The 10,814-nt window shown below is 45.6% G+C and overlaps 3 non-coding genes and 1 pseudogene across 3 annotated transcripts; all 4 read left to right on the top strand.

The window, feature by feature from the left end:
* The first annotated feature begins 7,277 nt into the window (after window positions 1-7,277).
* On the top strand, window positions 7,278-7,474 carry LOC143810963 (U2 spliceosomal RNA). Its single transcript, XR_013223276.1, has one exon. It is a non-coding gene; the product is annotated as a U2 spliceosomal RNA (small nuclear RNA).
* Window positions 7,475-8,327: 853 nt separating this feature from the next.
* On the top strand, window positions 8,328-8,524 carry LOC143810967 (U2 spliceosomal RNA). Its single transcript, XR_013223277.1, has one exon. It is a non-coding gene; the product is annotated as a U2 spliceosomal RNA (small nuclear RNA).
* Window positions 8,525-9,386: 862 nt separating this feature from the next.
* Window positions 9,387-9,589, top strand: LOC143810959 (U2 spliceosomal RNA; annotated as a pseudogene).
* An 862-nt stretch (window positions 9,590-10,451) lies between these two features.
* Window positions 10,452-10,648, top strand: LOC143810926 (U2 spliceosomal RNA). Its single transcript, XR_013223271.1, has one exon. It is a non-coding gene; the product is annotated as a U2 spliceosomal RNA (small nuclear RNA).
* Window positions 10,649-10,814: the final 166 nt, after the last annotated feature.

The raw sequence follows: 10,814 nt of genomic DNA, 5'->3' as shown, positions 1-10,814 counted from the left end.
GCTACTGACGGCATTCAGTAGCGCGTGTTTTATGTGTCCCTCCACATGCTTGTGCAGGGCAGGGACGGCTTGCCTGCTGAAATAAAAGCGGCTGGGCACATTGTACTGTGGGACTGCCAATGCCATCAAGTCACGGAAGCTGTCCGTCTCCACCAGCCTGAATGACAGTATTTCCAGTGACAGAAGTTTGGCAATGCCTGCATTCAGAGCCTGTGTTCGTGGGTGGTTTGACGAGAATGGCCGCCTTTTCTCCCATGTCTGTACTACCGATGGCTGTAGACTGGCCTGGGAGTGTGAGGATGACTGGGAACGTGGTGCTGCGGGTGGAATTACAGTGGGTCTCTGGACAACAGTGCCAGAGGTTCTTCCATGGCGATCCTGGGAGGAAGCCGAACCAGCTGTGTGTTAGCTGGAGGAAGAGGCAACACGAGCTGAAGAGGTGGTAGCTGCCGCTGTTGGTTGGCCTAGCTCTTCAGTGTGTTTTTGTAACTCCGCCGCGTGCCTGGTCCACACATGTTTCCACATATTTGAGGTATTGAGGCTGCTGACATTTCTCCCTCTTTTGATTTTCTGATGACACACCTTGCATTTGACAAAGCAAATGTCATCTGCAACTGTGTCAAAAAAGGCCCAGGCACTGCAAGTTTTGAGAGCGCCCTTTTTGGCTGTTGGAAGCATGCTCCTAACGGGTGCCGAAGTGGAGGCTACAGGCTCCGCAGTCTTCCCCCTCTCTCTCCCTCTTTGGCCCGTTCGGGGAATCTCTTCCTCAGAGCTGCTCCCACCACCTTCCTGTCCCTCACGCCACGATGGGTCAAGGACCTCATCATCTACACTACCCTCTGCCACCAACTGCTCCTCCTGGGTAGTCTCAGCAGCACAGCACGCACAAGAAAGTGGCACCTGAGTGTCATCAGCAGATGCGTACTACGGTGTGGTGACCGGAGGCACTGGCCCACCCGCCTCTTCAGACTCAGAGAGAAAAAGCTGTTGGGCATCAGTGCACACTGCCTCTTCTTCCATTTCTCCAATGCTGCTTGGCTGGCCCCCTGTTTCCAAGCCAAGAGATTCAGAGAACAGAAGTCCTGGGCTCTCTGACTGCCTGGGCAATTTGGCAGGTGGTGAAGAGACAGATGGGTGCTCTCCAGTGCTCTGTGCCTGAGAGGATATGGCACTAATTGAAGTCGATGCATTAGCTGCCATCCATCCGACAACGGCTTCAATTTGGTCTTCACGCAGCAGCGGTGTACGGCGCTCTCCGACAAAGCTGCGCATGAAGGACTGTTCCCTGCTGAAACTGGGTGATGATGAGTCACCGGTGCCCGCAGCAGGCACAGAATCCCCACTTCCTCTCCCTGCTCCGCGCCCACGCCCACGTGAGTTACTCCCTGCCTTCTTCATCTTGGTTGACTGATAAAGATAAGCAAAAAAGTACTAACGGTTTAGTGTGCTTATTCCTGAACAGCTCCTAACAGGTATAAGAAACACTAATTTTCTAAAGTGTGGACTAGACTTTAATATGAGCTAATGTGGCCTACACAACTATAAAGTGGTGTTTGGTGAACTTTATTAGTTATTTATTTTTTGGGGCTGAACTGACTACAGGGCGAGCTGCACTCACACGGAGACCGTGCAGACAGCCGTAAACGGCGCTGCAAGGCCCAAAAAACCTCCTCTACGTTATACTATGTAGTGTTTTTCCACAATTTAGCTGGATACGGGTGGAAAGCCACTAATAGGAATTATTTGAAAAAATGTGCAGCGGGCTGCACTATTTGCAAAAAAGGACAATGTATTTTACGCTATGAGGCAGTGACGCACCCTGAGCTGGATACAACCGGCTGTGGCTGCACACAGACTACAGGGCGAGCTGCACTCACACGGAGACCGTGCAGACAGCCGTAAACGGCACTGCAAGGCCCACAAAACCTCCTCTACGTTATCCTATGTAGTGTTTTTCAACAATTTAGCTGGATACGGGTGGAAAGCCACTAATAGGAACTATTTGAAAAAATGTGCAGCGGGCTGCACTATTTGCCAAAAAAGGACAATGTATTTTACGCTATGAGGCAATGACGCACCCTGAGCTGGATACAACCGGCTGTGGCTGCACACAGACTACAGGGCGAGCTGCACTCACACGGAGACCGTGCAGACAGCCGTAAACGGCGCTGCAAGGCCCAAAAAACCTCCTCTACATTATCCTATGTAGTGTTTTTCCACAATTTAGCTGGATACGGGTGGAAAGCCACTAATAGGAATTATTTGAAAAAATGTGCAGCGGGCTGCACTATTTGCAAAAAAGGACAATGTAGTTTACGCTATGAGGCAGTGACGCACCCTGAGCTGGATGCAACCGGCTGTGGCTGCACACAGACTACAGGGCGAGCTGCACTCACACGGAGACCGTGCAGACAGCCATAAACGGCGCTGCAAGGCCCAAAAAACCTCCTCTACGTTATCCTATGTAGTGTTTTTCAACAATTTAGCTGGATACGGGTGGAAAGCCACTAATAGGAACTATTTGAAAAAATGTGCAGCGGGCTGCACTATTTGCCAAAAAAGGACAATGTATTTTACGCTATGAGGCAGTGACGCACCCTGAGCTGGATACAACCGGCTGTGGCTGCACACAGACTACAGGGTGAGCTGCACTCACACGGAGACCGTGCAGACAGCCGTAAACGGCGCTGCAAGGCCCAAAAAACCTCCTCTACATTATCCTATGTAGTGTTTTTCCACAATTTAGCTGGATACGGGTGGAAAGCCACTAATAGGAACTATTTGAAAAAATGTGCAGCGGGCTGCACTATTTGCAAAAAAGGACAATGTATTTTACGCTATGAGGCAGTGACGCACCCTGAGCTGGATACAACCGACTGTGGCTGCACACAGACTACAGGGCGAGCTGCACTCACACGGAGACCGTGCAGACAGCCGTAAATGGCGCTGCAAGGCCCAAAAAACCTCCTCTACGTTATCCTATGTAGTGTTTTTCCGCAATTTAGCTGGATACGGGTGGAAAGCCACTAATAGGAATTATTTGAAAAAATGTGCAGCGGGCTGCACTATTTGCAAAAAAGGACAATGGAATGGATAGAACAGTATGAGACAGTGAACCACCCTGAGCTGAATACAACCGGCTATGGCTGCGCACAGACTAGAGAGTGGGCTGCACTCACACACACACACACACACACACAGAGACCTTGCAGATCACTGTGAAAACAGCACTGCAAGGCAAAAGCAAGGTGAACACACAGCGGTTGCTATATTAGCCTGGGAAAAGCACAAAGAAGCAAATCACTATCTCAACTGGCCCTCAGTCAGAACACAGCGTCCTATGCCTAACTGAATTCACAGCAGAGTGAACCAGAAAGAGCGGCAGCGTTTTTTATAGTGCATCATGACATCATTTCAGCAGCCAATCACAGCCTTGCCAGTAGTTACATGCCCACCATGCTGAACAGGATGTGCCCACACTTGGAATCATTCCTCATTGGCTGAATTTGTGCTGTTTGAATTATGGGAACTTCCGATTCCGGTATCCGATATGCGGTAAGTATCGGATCTTGGTATCGGAATTCCGATACCACAAGTATCGGCCGATACCCGATACTTGCGGTATCGGAATGCTCAACACTAATTAGGAATGCTGGTTGTTTTTTGTTTTTTTGTTTTTTCTCTATTTAGTCATTGGATGCTGGCTGCCTCCAGGCTGATCTTGCACTCCTCCCGTTGACCTTGCAGGTGGCCGTAATCAGCTCTACCTGCCCATAAATTGTAGGTTTAGCCCTAGAGTGACATGTTTTGTCGATAGTTGTAGGCTGGTGCCCAAAAGTGGCATGTACGGTAGAGTAGGACCCATCAGAGGGAGGTCACCTTGCCGTGGTTGATGGGCACACATGAATTGGCCAATTTATGCGCTAAGAACCTTAATTTCATCTATTACTGTGAGTTTTATGAAAAAAAAAAATTTCAAAAAATTTGTGAAAAAATATTTTTTGAGAAGTATAATCTATATTGAATATTTGTCTGTGTTTTCACATGGCCTAGATTCATGCACATGTGCTGCTGTGTTCTTTTTTTATCTATATGATGCAGTTTGCAACGTGCACGTGTTCACATTAGGAGTGCTGGTTGGTTGTTTTATTTATATATATATATATATATATATATATATATATATATATATATATATATACAGTACAGACCGAAGGTTTGGACACACCTTCTCATTTAAAGATTTTTCTGTATTTTCATGACTATGAAAATAGTACATTCACACTGAAGGCATCAAAACTAAGAATTAACACATGTGGAGCTATATGCTTGACAAAAACGTGTGAAACAACTGAAATTCTGTCTTATATTCTAGGTTCTTCAAAGTGGTCACCTTTTGCTTTGATGACTGCTTTGCACACTCTTGGCATTCTCTTGATGAAGGTCAAGAGGTAGTCACTGGGAATGGTCTTCCAACAATCTTGAAGAAGTTCCCAGAGATGCTTAGCACTTGTTCGCCCTTTTGCCTTCACGCTGCGGTCCAGCTCACCCCAAACCATCTGGATTGGGTTCAGGTTTGGTGACTGTGGAGGCCAGGTCATCTAGCGTAGCACCCCATCACTCTCCTTCTTGGTCAAATAGCCCTTACACAGCCTGGAGGTGTGTTTGGGGTCATTGTCCTGTTGAAAAATAAATGATGGTCCAACTAAACGCAAACTGGATGGAATAGCATGTCTCTGCAAGATGCTGTGGTAGCCATGCTGGTTCAGTATGCCTTAAAATTTTGAATAAATCCCCAACAGTGTCACCAGCAAAGCACCCCCACACCATCACACCTCCTCCTCCATACTTCACGGTGGAAACCAGGCACGTAGAGTCCATCCGTTCACCTTTTCTGTGTCGCACAAAGACACGGTGGTTGGAACCAAAGATCTCAAATTTGGACTCATCAGACCAAAGCACAGATTTCCACTGGTCTAATGTCCATTCCTTGTGTCCTTTAGCCCAAACAAGTCTCCTCTGCTTGTTGCCTGTCCTTAGCAGTGGTTTCCTAGCTGCTATTTTACCATGAAGGCCTGCTGCATAAAGTCTCCTCTTAAGGGCTCCTTCTCACTATACGTCTGAGTTTCGTAGGTTAAAACCCGGCTCTGCCGCCGGCACTCCAGAGTGAAGCGTGCGGCCGCACAGCAATACATGGAGCTGCACGCTCCGCTCCCAAGTGCCGGCAGCAGAGCCGGGTGTTACCATGCGAGACTCGGCTGTATTTCACGCAAGTGAGTATGAGCCCTAACAGTTGTTGTAGAGATGTGTCTGCTGCTAGAACTCTGTGTGGCATTGACCTGGTCTCTAATCTGAGATGCTGTTAACCTGCGATTTCTGAGGCTGGTGTCTCAGATAAACTTAATCTCAGAAGCAGAGGTGACTCTTGGTCTTCCTTTCCTGGGGCGGTCCTCATGTGAGCCAGTTTCTTTGTAACGCTTGATGGCTTTTGCCACCTCACTTGGGGACACTTTCAAAGTTTTCCCAATTTTTCCGACTGACTGACCTTCATTTCTTAAAGTAATGATGGCCACTCGTTTTTCTTTACTAAGCTGCTTTTTTCTTGCCATAATACTAATTCTAACAGTCTATTCAGTAGGACTATCAGCTGTGTATCCACCAGACTTCGCCACAACACAACTGATGGGCCCAACACCATTTATAAGGCAAGAAATCCCACTTATTAAACCTGACAGGGCACACCTGTGAAGTAAAAACCATTCCCAATGACTACCTCTTGAAGCTCATCAAGAGAATGCCAAGAATGTGAAAAGCAGTCATCAAAGCAAAAGGTGGCTACTTTGAAGAACCTAGAATATAAGACATAATTTCAGTTGTTTCAAGCTTTTTTGTTAAGTATATAATTCCACATGTGTTAATTCATAATTTTGATTCCTTCAGTGTGAATTAACAATTTTCATAGTCATGAAAATACAGAAAAATCTTTAAATGAGAAGGTGTGTCCAAACTTTTGGTCTGTACTGTATATAAAAGTATATTTCCTTTGAAAATGTTGTGGAAATAACATAGAGAATTGATCTATGTCAGGCTGCTTTCACACATCCGTTTTTTCGTTTCAGGCACAATCCGGCAGTTTTAGAAAAAAACGGATCCGTTTTTTTTTTACGCCGGATCCGTTTTTTCCCCATAGAGTTGTATTAGCGCCGGATTGTGCCTGAAGGACATGCGTTTCATCCGTTTTGTGCCGGATCCATCCCTTCAGGCTTTTTTGCCGGACACAAAAAACGTCTACTGCAACGTTTTTTTTGTCCGGCAAAAAAGCCTGAAGGGACGGATCCGGCACAAATGCATGGAATGGATGTGTGAACGAACGGTTCCGGCTGCCGAATCCGTTTTTTGTACACTGAGCATGCCCAGAAGCTTTGTTATGCATGCTGGTCTCTCTCTCTCTCTCTCTCTCTCTCTCTCTCTCTCTCTAACAAAAACAGATGTGTGAAAGCAGCCTCAGCGAAGCACATTTCAGATGCGAAATGTAGCATTTTGCTTGATTTCACTTGACCATTTGCAACATTTTGTGTGCCTTGCCTGGCCTTGCTTTCTCCTATGTATGTCAAGCATTGTATTGCATTCAATATGCAATCAATCAGTCAATCAATTTGTCTTTACTGGTTGCTGCAACAGGTGTGTTGAGATGTAGGCCCGTATTAGGCCTTTCTTACAGTGTTGCAAATATACTGTGCCATCTACAAAATTAGGCCCCTGCTGTCAGTACTTGGCGGCGTTTCAATTGAAGTATCCAATGAGTAGTTCTGCCATACATACCGCATTTGTGACCGCATGAATTCTTTTGTAAAACATTGTCCCCCTCTTGTGGACCACCGACTTCTAAATGTGGTGTATTATATGTATTTGAAAAAAAAGGAAAACTGGTGTCTGTGCTGATCTCGAATCTGCTTGTCTTCTCCATCTACACCTGTGTGAGTATTCTAATGCTTTTGACCAACCAGGTGCGCTGCCTGCAGTAGATAGAATCTTAGCACGGAACATTCATTTGCAGTCACAATGGGGATGGAGGGTGTGGTCAAAGTAGGCGGAGTTATGCAGATTCAAAACGCGTCGTGCACAGCTTGAACACACACACACAGCAGAACTGTCATTGAGAATGCATCCCAGAGTTTCTGGAAATGTCTTCCCTGCGGCACTCTTTTTGCTCCGTCTCCACAATGGGTGTCAGTTTTAGGCCTAGGTGCGTCAGAAGTGGCAAACCATTTCTGGTTATCATTTCTCGGCCTTATGCATCTGTCATCCTCGCTCAAGATGTAGTGTAGTATCTGTTTTTTTCAGTTTAATGTCTGATACGTCCCCTATCCATATTAAATGGATTTTTAGCCCAGGTAGCTGGAAATGGAGCTTGCTCTGTCCACTCCATGCATTGACTTGTTATTGCAGTATTTCCGGGAACAGTGCACTCCTTCTCTGATCCGGTTTCCGAAAACAGATTGAATTGAAATCAGCGCAAGTTGTCTTTTAACCCTTTATGTGAATACTTTTCAGTGTCAGCGAAGCACATTTCAGAAGCCAAATGTAGCATTTTGCTTGATTTCACTTGACCATTTGCAACATTTTGTGTGCCTTGCCTGGCCTTGCTTTCACCTATGTATGTCAAGCATTGTATTGCATTCAATATGCAATCAATCAGTCAATCAATTTGTCTTTACTGGTTGCTGCAACAGGTGTGTTGAGATGTAGGCCCGTATTAGGCCTTTCTTACAGTGTTGCAAATATACTGTGCCATCTACAAAATTAGGCCCCTGCTGTCAGTACTTGGCGGCGTTTCAATTGAAGTATCCAATGAGTAGTTCTGCCATACATACCGCATTTGTGACCGCATGAATTCTTTTGTAAAACATTGTCCCCCTCTTGTGGACCACCGACTTCTAAATGTGGTGTATTATATGTATTTGAAAAAAAAGGAAAACTGGTGTCTGTGCTGATCTCGAATCTGCTTGTCTTCTCCATCTACACCTGTGTGAGTATTCTAATGCTTTTGACCAACCAGGTGCGCTGCCTGCAGTAGATAGAATCTTAGCACGGAACATTCATTTGCAGTCACAATGGGGATGGAGGGTGTGGTCAAAGTAAGCGGAGTTATGCAGATTCAAAACGCGCCGTGCACAGCTTGAACACACACACAGCAGAACTGTCATTGAGAATGCATCCCAGAGTTTCTGGAAATGTCTTCCCTGCGGCACTCTTTTTGCTCCGTCTCCACAATGGGTGTCAGTTTTAGGCCTAGGTGCGTCAGAAGTGGCAAACCATTTCTGGTTATCGTTTCTCGGCCTTATGCATCCGTCGTCGTCGCTCAAGATGTAGTGTAGTATCTGTTTTTTTCAGTTTAATGTCTGATACGTCCCCTATCCATATTAAATGGATTTTTAGCCCAGGTAGCTGGAAATGGAGCTTGCTCTGTCCACTCCATGCATTGACTTGTTATTCCAGTATTTCCGGGAACAGTGCACTCCTTCTCTGATCCGGTTTCCGAAAACAGATTGAATTGAAATCAGCGCAAGTTGTCTTTTAACCCTTTATGTGAATACTTTTCAGTGTCAGCGAAGCACATTTCAGAAGCCAAATGTAGCATTTTGCTTGATTTCACTTGACCATTTGCAACATTTTGTGTGCCTTGCCTGGCCTTGCTTTCACCTATGTATGTCAAGCATTGTATTGCATTCAATATGCAATCAATCAGTCAATCAATTTGTCTTTACTGGTTGCTGCAACAGGTGTGTTGAGATGTAGGCCCGTATTAGGCCTTTCTTACAGTGTTGCAAATATACTGTGCCATCTACAAAATTAGGCCCCTGCTGTCAGTACTTGGCGGCGTTTCAATTGAAGTATCCAATGAGTAGTTCTGCCATACATACCGCATTTGTGACCGTCGCATGAATTCTTTTGTAAAACATTGTCCCCCTCTTGTGGACCACCGACTTCTAAATGTGGTGTATTATATGTATTTGAAAAAAAAGGAAAACTGGTGTCTGTGCTGATCTCGAATCTGCTTGTCTTCTCCATCTACACCTGTGTGAGTATTCTAATGCTTTTGACCAACCAGGTGCGCTGCCTGCGGTAGATAGAATCTTAGCACGGAACATTCATGTGCAGTCACAATGGGGATGGAGGGTGTGGTCAAAGTAGGCGGAGTTATGCAGATTCAAAACGCGCCGTGCACAGCTTGAACACACACACACACACAGCAGAACTGTCATTGAGAATGCATCCCAGAGTTTCTGGAAATGTCTTCCCTGCGGCACTCTATTTGCTCCGTCTCCACAATGGGTGTCAGTTTTAGGCCTAGGTGCGTCAGAAGTGGCAAACCATTTCTGGTTATCGTTTCTCGGCCTTATGCATCCGTCGTCGCCGCCGCCGCTCGAGATGTAGTGTAGTATCTGTTTTTATCAGTTTAATGTCTGATACGTCCCCTATCCATATTAAATGGATTTTTAGCCCAGGTAGCTGGAAATGGAGCTTGCTCTGTCCACTCCACGCATTGACTTGTTATTGCAGTATCTCCGGGAACAGTGCACTCCTTCTCTGATCCGGTTTCCGAAAACAGATTGAATTGAAATCAGCGCAAGTTGTCTTTTAACCATTTATGTGAATACTTTTCAGTGTCAGCGAAGCACATTTCAGATGCCAAATGTAGCATTTTGCTTGATTTCACTTGACCATTTGCAACATTGTGTGTGCCTTGCCTGGCCTTGCTTTCACCTATGTATGTCAAGCATTGTATTGCATTCAATATGCAATCAATCAGTCAATCAATTTGTCTTTACTGGTTGCTGCAACAGGTGTGTTGAGATGTAGGCCTGTATCAGGCCTTTCTTACAGTGTTGCAAATATACTGTGCCATCTACAAAATTAGGCCCCTGCTGTCAGTACTTGGCGGCGTTTCAATTGAAGTATCCAATGAGTAGTTCTGCCATACATACCGCATTTGTGACCGTCGCATGAATTCTTTTGTAAAACATTGTCCCCCTGTTGTGGACCACCGACTTCTAAATGTGGTGTATTATATGTATTTGAAAAAAAAGGAAAACTGGTGTCTGTGCTGATCTCGAATCTGCTTGTCTTCTCCATCTACACCTGTGTGAGTATTCTAATGCTTTTGACCAACCAGGTGCGCTGCCTGCGGTAGATAGAATCTTAGCACGGAACATTCATGTGCAGTCACAATGGGGATGGAGGGTGTGGTCAAAGTAGGCGGAGTTATGCAGATTCAAAACGCGCCGTGCACAGCTTGAACACACACACACACACAGCAGAACTGTCATTGAGAATGCATCCCAGAGTTTCTGGAAATGTCATCCCTGCGGCACTCTTTTTGCTCCGTCTCCACAATGGGTGTCAGTTTTAGGCCTAGGTGCGTCAGAAGTGGCAAACCATTTCTGGTTATCGTTTCTCGGCCTTATGCATCCGTCGTCGTCGCTCAAGATGTAGTGTAGTATCTGTTTTTTTCAGTTTAATGTCTGATACGTCCCCTATCCATATTAAATGGATTTTTAGCCCAGGGAGCTGGAAATGGAGCTTGCTCTGTCCACTCCACGCATTGACTTGTTATTGCAGTATCTCCGGGAACAGTGCACTCCTTCTCTGATCCGGTTTCCGAAAACAGATTGAATTGAAATCAGCGCAAGTTGTCTTTTAACCATTTATGTGAATACTTTTCAGTGTCAGCGAAGCACATTTCAGATGCCAAATGTAGCATTTTGCTTGATTTCACTTGACCATTTGCAACATTTTGGGTGCCTTGCCTG

The sequence above is a fragment of the Ranitomeya variabilis genome, chromosome 2 (assembly GCF_051348905.1).
Source record: "Ranitomeya variabilis isolate aRanVar5 chromosome 2, aRanVar5.hap1, whole genome shotgun sequence".
In the NCBI taxonomy this organism is placed as follows: Eukaryota; Metazoa; Chordata; class Amphibia; order Anura; family Dendrobatidae; genus Ranitomeya; species Ranitomeya variabilis.
This window is presented reverse-complemented; position numbering and strand designations above follow the sequence as displayed.